The 7,169-nt window shown below is 45.1% G+C and overlaps 1 long non-coding RNA gene across 1 annotated transcript in view; it reads right to left on the bottom strand.

Moving 5' to 3' along the window:
• The window catches only part of Gm41028, a 42,965-nt gene extending 37,874 nt beyond the window's left edge, over positions 1-5,091 (bottom strand). Inside the window, exon 1 of the long non-coding RNA XR_873824.1 lies at positions 4,977-5,091. This is a non-coding gene — a long non-coding RNA (predicted gene, 41028). The remainder of the gene's footprint in view (positions 1-4,976) is intronic.
• Positions 5,092-7,169: the final 2,078 nt, after the last annotated feature.

Genomic DNA, 7,169 nt, shown 5'->3' with positions numbered 1-7,169 from the left:
TACCTTCAGGAGAGAACTGGAGCTCTGGAGCTGGCCTCTGGCAAAAACTGAAGCCTTATTGTGATTAAGAAATATTCCATTGTACCAGCCCATCTGCTGCCATACACTTCAGTCATTACTGATCGTAAATGGACTAGGCTAAGAGACACACATTAGCTGAGTACTTTAGAAAGGTCATCTAAGCCGGGCGTGGTGACTCAAAGAGATAAACGCAAAGTATGTTTTATTCTGTAGAAGTCCAGCATGCTGGGGTCCCCCATTACCAAGATAGAGAGACAACCAAGTGAACTTGCAGGCCAGATTTAGAGCACATGAAGGGAATTCCAGGGCGGGTGACCTTTATCTTCCTCTATCTCTAGGGACATTCCAGAACCATTACTGGGCCTTTTATCCCAGCACTCAGGAGGCAGAGGCAGGTGGATTTCTGAGTTCCAGACCAGCCCGGTCTACAGATTGAGTTCCAGGACAGCCAGGGCTATACAGAGAAACCCTGTCTCAAAAAAACAAAAAAAAAAAAGAGAAACAAGGAATGCCTGAGCTTAGGAGCTGTAATGCTACCACAGCTCTTCTGAGTACCAAGATAGCTGCAAGTGATTAGCAGGAGGGTAGAGCATACAGTTTGGACAGAAGGATGGCGTGTGACCACACACGGTTTTAGCATCTTCTCAAATGGTCTATAACTTGAAACTTATGACTGATTTCTTTCTGACATTTTTGTTTGTTTGTTTGTTTAGTGTTTGCAGGCTCTGTCTGTCTCTAAGGTGACAGAAATCTAAAAACATAAGCCCTTAGGGTCTCCAGGGCTTCAAAGCCGGACCAGGCTACCTCTTACAGTCCACTTCCCCACAGTGTGTAAATGTGCATACTCCTGTGTGTATACACATGTATTTTCCATCCTATTTTTTGAAACAGACTAGGCTATAACCTGGAAAACTTGAGAACTCCTCCTGTCTTTGCCAACCTGGCCTGATTTACTGCTCTGTGAACCACCACGCGTGCCTTTGTCCATGGTGCTAGGGATTGGAACAAAGTCCTCATGCTTGAGTAGCATGCACATTAGCAACTGAGCCACGCCCCTCCCAAACTGCTTTCCTTCAGACTCCTGTTGCTATGGAACAGTTGTTCCCTTCTCTACTTTTTTTTTTTTTCTTTTTTATTAGGTATTTTCCTCGTTTACATTTTCAGTGCTATCCCAAAGGTCCCCCATACCAACCCACTCCTCCTTTTTGGCCCTGGCGTTCGCCTGTACTGGGGCATCTAAAGTTAGCAAGTCCAATGGGCCTCTCTTTGCAGTGATGGCTGACTAGGCCATCTTTTGATGCATATGCAGCTAGAGACAAGAGCTCCGGGGTACTGGTTAGTTCATATTGTTGTTCCACCTATAGGGTTGCAGTTCCCTTTAGCTCCTTGGGTAATATCTCTAGCTCCTGCATTGGGGGCCGTGTGACCCATCCAATAGCTGACTGTGAGCATCCACTTCTGTGTTTGCTAGGTCCCAGCGTAGTCTCCCAAGAGACAGCTATATCTGGGTCCTTTCAGCAAAATTTTGCTAGTGTGTGCAATGGTGTCAGCGTTTGGAAGCTGATTATGGGATGGATCCCTGCATATGCAATCACTAGATGGTCCATCCTTTTGTCACAGCTCCAAATTTTGTCTCTGTAACTCCTTCCATGGGTGTTTTGTTCCCATTTTTAGGAAGGGGTAAAGTGTCCACACTTTGGTCTTCCTTCTTCTTGAATTTCATGCGTTTGGCAAGTTGTATCTTATATCTTGGGTATCCTAAGTTTCTGGGCTAATATCCACTTATCAGTGAGTACATATTGTGCGAGTTCCTTTATGATTGGGTTACCTCACTCAGGATGATGCCCTCCAGGTCTATCCATTTGCCTAGGAATTTCATAAATTCATTTTTTTAATAGCTGAGTAGTATTCCATTGTGTAAATGTACCACATTTTCTGTATCCATTCCTCTGTTGAGGGGCATCTGGGTTCTTTCCAGCTTCTGGCTATTATAAATAAGGCTGCTATGAACATAGTGGAGCATGTGTCCTTCTTACCGGTTGGGACATCTTCTGGATATATGCCCTTCTCTACTCTTTACTCTTAGTCTAAGCGTGTCCCCTGACGACAGAAGATAGACGACCTTTTTTTTTTCTTCCCCGAGGCAGGGTTTTTCTGTGTAGCCCTGGCTGTCCTGGAACTCAATCTGTAGACCAGGCTGGCCTGGAACTCAGAAATCCATCTGCCTCTGCCTTCCAAGTGCTGGGATAAAAGGTGTGTGCCACCACTGCCCGGCTTCCTAGTTTGTTTTAATCGTGGTCCCAGAGCATGTAACACTGACAATTCAGATAAGCTAGAGAGAAGCCACAAGTGCTGTGTCTATGCTAGGAATTATTATACATAGAGAAGACATGGACTCAACACTACATGTATCCCCTGGGTCTTGGACTGTGTCGTCTGAGGATTAGAGTAGACCACAATATTCAGAAATTCATTTTCAGATGTTTATTTGATGGTACTGTTTGCTTGGTTGCCACTGACCACAACCTTGCCTGCCCTGATTCTTAACAAAGGAGACAGATGACCAAGACAGAGAGCAGGGATGACTGTCCACAGCCTGAGAAGAACCAAATTCGTCTGAGGCAGCAACTCGTTGCTCTAAAAGGAGAGAGTTTCCAGTAAGCTTGTGGAGTAAGTTACTGTGTAGGGGTCTGGGCTGTTTCTCTGTTAATTAAAGGGTTAAAAGGCAGAGAAATCTAAAACCCTGTAAGGAGCTGAGAGAATAGCTCAGACAAGGCAGGAAGCAGCAAGGGGCATCTGAATGAATGAATGAATGAATGAATGAATAAATAAGGAAGGACATGACTGCTCCTAGGTATGGTAGAGGAGTTTTATTGTAGATAAAAGGGAGACTGTAGCCAGAGGGAAGGACATCTGGGAGAGTCCAGAGTTAGGCGCAACACTGAGTGGGGCCACGTGAGGAGAGCTTAGAGGAGAGCTTAGAGGAGAGAGAGCAGAGCCAGAAGTGTCAAGGGTAGACAAAAAGAGCCAGTAACCAAAATGGCTGCATTACACAAGGAAGCCCAGCTGGGGGAAGGGCATCCCAGCTTCTGGGCTGGAGAAGTGTAGGGTAAGGGGTAGGGTTTGTCAGCCAGAAGGATCCTGTAACACGTAGGGACTGAGGGATGCTGGGAGAACCTAGAGAATATATCTGCTTTGATCTATTACATAAGCCTTTATGGACAAATAGCCATCTGTACGAGGTTTGAGACCTAATATCCCAGCCTTTTTTGTTGATAATAATTGATAAGGGTGACCTAATTTTTTCCATGATCACTTCCTACTAACACTGGTACATCATTTTTGGGGACTCACGAAAGCTAGAATGCTGGCCAAGGCCAGGAAGAAAGAGGTGTGCAGGCTGTCTTGGTTGCTGTCCAGGCTCTGAGGGGCCATCTGGAGCCAGGCAAGTGCAGGCTGCTTTACAGTCTGTGAGGTTGGATCACCTGGGGCAACAGTTTTAGAGACATCTAGGTGCCAACACTCAGGCTGGCTGGAAATCCTATCAGAAGCACCTGGGGGGGGGGGGTGAGTTTGGAGTAGTCTTTAGTTGATTGGAAATCTGCTGGAAGAGCTATAGGCGATGTACATGTGGTAAAGATAGGCAGTTTAGGAGAAAAGTTTTATCTTGGTTGCACATTTGAAACTTCCAGACTCACACTGTTGGTAGTTAGGGGAGGGTCGTCCCCAGGGGGAAGAGAGAGATTCTACCTTCTGGAATAGGCAGGTAGGGGGACTTAAAGAGGACTTCTCTGCAGTCAGTTTGACCTGGGAGAGGTGATTCAAGTAAATTTCCTGAAGCTCCTAAGATCTTTTTAAGTTTTATTTAAAAAAAAAAAAAAACAGTTACAAGCTTAAGATATGGTAACATGGAAGTTAGAGAGATGGCTTGACTGCTCTTCCAGAGGTCCCGAGTCCCATGGTGACTCAAACCATCTGTAATAGGATCTAATCTCTTTTTCAGGTGTGCTTAAGACAGAGCACTCATATACATAAAATACATGAATAAATAAATCTTAAAAAAAAAAAAAAGATATGCTATTGAAAAAGTAAAACAAAATTCTAGGCCTTTAGGCCCAGGCTTGGGAATGTGACCTCTGTGACTCAATGCTCCAAGGTATGGTAATCATAAAACAGATAGCGACATTCCTCCACCCATCCGCTTCCTGGGTTCAAAGAGGGTTCATTCAAAGAATGTGCTATTGTTAGGGGCTCTTAGAAACTGTCTTGAGAGATAACTTGAACAATTACCAGATATTCTTTGTGACACTTGTGACTTTGCACTTCCTTGTGACTCTTAACTGGTATCTTTGGTATTTTCCAACAATGCCCTCCCCACTTCCTTGAGTTGTGGTTTCTTCCTTTAAATACCCCCTTACCCAGCTACTCCGGGCCCCACGGTCCTCTACCCCTGCGTGGTGTATGACCGTGGGCCCGAGAGCGCTCTTGAATAAAAATCCTCTTGCAGTTTGCAGCAAGACCGTTTCTTGTGGGTGATTTTGGGGTGTCACCTCTCCTGAGTCAGAACGTGGGAGAGTCCTCACATTGTGGGTCTTTCAATATCATTACCGCTGTTTATAATCTGTACTGAAACCCACGTGGTAGAAAGGGCAGTAGACTCCCACACCCTTGAGTCTCATGGTAAAAGCTTGGAAACCCGAAGCATCTTTTAGCTGATCTCCTTTCAGAGTCTGGTATGGAGGTAAACTGTATTTCCCAGCTAGAGACCCAGTAACTCTAGGAAAGCAGAGTCTGAGGCAGGCCTTTTACTTATGAAGAGAAGGTGGCTGTAGCCTTGGGGGAGGAATCGGCATGCTTCTTGTTAAAGCTATGGTTAGTCAATATCATCAGAGACCTGAGAAGGGTAGATAGTACCATAGGCATAAGGCATATCAATTAAAATAACAGAGACTTACCTACAGCCTGGATGGTTGTCCTAGGTTCCTGTAGACATTCTCGATGACTTTGTAGAGGACAGTGGCAGGGTCTTCAGCTGTCACACAGAGCAACATAGGTCTTTGCCTGCCAGACCTAGGCCTGAGAGCTTTTCCTGTGGAAAAGAAATGTGGGGCATTCTTTTATTCTTATTTTGACAGAGTAGAGCAATCAACCCAAAAGTGTCCACAGCTTGGGCAGAGCCTTGGCATCAGGTGAGGAATGGGGCCATGTTCCCCAGTGGTTAGTTTTACCACAAATCAGGTGGAGTTGTTGAGCTCCATCTGTCTTTGGAGACGTAAGGGTTCCTGCTACGAGCTGGCTGATAAGTTATTTCTCTGCTGGTGAAATGAGCCAACTCAAGCCAGATTAGATTATATTAAATGCAGGTTTATTGGGCAGCTGCTCTCTGGTGAGTTCCCTTGCCCTAGGGAAGTCTTCATGGAAAGGGAGAGAGAAGAGAGGGGGGAGAGAAAGAAAGAAAGAAAGAAAGAAAGAAAGAAAGAAAGAAAGAAAGAAAGAAAGAAAGAAAGAAAGAAAAGAAAGGAAGGAAGAAGGAAACAAGGAAAAAGGGTGTATGCAGAGAGAAAGAGAAAGGAGGGGAAGAGAGAGAGAACAAAATGTCTGGATTATATAGGGAAGAGCCTCTGGAGGAAGCCCAGGCCAGCCCCTGGGCTGAAAAGTTCATGGTTGGGGGCAGGGTATACCAGGTAGGGACTGAGGGATGATGGAAGAACCTAGAAGCTAAGTCTGCTTTGGTGTGTAAATAGTCTATTGTTCTTGGGTCTGAAACCAAACATCCCAGCCTTTTGTTGATAATAAATGAATAAGGGATGATGAAATTGTCTATGACTTCTTCCTGCGGATGTTGGGTCATCGTTATGAGGGGAGGGCAAAAAGCTGGAATGTTGGCCAAGTCCGGGAACATCTGGTTGTTTCACTGCTGTCCAGGTTGTGGGACCATCTGGGGCTAAGAGTGTACAGGCCTGGCTCGTAACCTCCCTTCCCTCCTGTAACACACGACCACCCTAGGATCCCCCCAATCTCTCCTGGGTTGCTTGCCGCCATGGCTGACAAGGAAGCGGCCTTTGACAATGCAGTCAAAGAACATACAAGGAGTACAAAATATAGAAGAAGAACTCTCCTTTTCTTTATGATTTGGTGATGACCCATGTCCTGGAGTGGCCCAGCTTAACTGCCAAGTGGCTTCCAGATGTGACCACAATGAGACAATCTTAGCTTCCAGTGGTACTGATCGTAGGCTGAATGTCTGGGATCTAAGTAAAACTGGAGAAGAGCAGTCCCCAGAAGATGCAGAGGATGGCCCACCAGAGTTGTTGTTTATTCATGGTGGTCACCCTGCCAAGATATCTGACTTATCCTAGAATCCCAGTGAACCTTGGGTGACTTGTTCTGTATCAGAAGACAATATCATACAAGTGTGGCAGATGGCAGAGAAGACCCTGAAGGAAGTGTGGCTCCTTCTTAGGGACAAGGATCTTAGACATGTCTGCAAGAGGAATTTATTGTTCCAGAGCTCTGGGATCATCCTACACTTGAAGGAGAGGCAGCGATCTTGGGCCAGTTTTTATACAGTCTTCAGGGGTACAATAGTGCAACAGCCACTAGGCACAATGTGATTGGCAAAACAGTGTGACTTTTAAATTGATTGGTCCTTAGGGGATGAAGTGGCAAGGACTTCCCTTGTCTGTAGGTGGCCAACAGTTGGTCTGCCCTGTGGTTTTCCTGAGGAATGTAATCCAGCAAGGGAGGGGTGCCTACCATCGACCGCGGGTCTTTATGCTCTGGAATCTAGTGGAATTTTCCAAATGCCCTGTGGGCCTCTTCCAACTATTTTTGCAACTATGCAACGATTTGGATTCAATGAACAAAACTCTGCAATTCACACTGATGTGAAATGGTTGTTAAGAGGAAAGTTTTTTTTTTAAAGATTTATTTATTGTTATATGTAAGTACACTGTAGCTGTCCTCAAACACACCAGAAGAGAGCATCAGATCCCATTACAGATGGTTTGAGCCACCATGTAGTTGCTGGGAATTGAACTCAGGACCTCTTAACCACGAAGCCATCTTTCCAGCCCAAGAGGAAAAGTTTTAAAATGTATTTTTGAGCTTTGTGATTAACTTTTTTAAAAAAAAACATTGTTTTTAAA

Source organism: Mus musculus, chromosome 13 (assembly GCF_000001635.26).
Source record: "Mus musculus strain C57BL/6J chromosome 13, GRCm38.p6 C57BL/6J".
Lineage (NCBI taxonomy): Eukaryota > Metazoa > Chordata > Mammalia > Rodentia > Muridae > Mus > Mus musculus.
The sequence above is the reverse complement of the archived record's forward strand: the minus strand, read 5'-3'. Positions and strand labels throughout refer to the sequence as shown.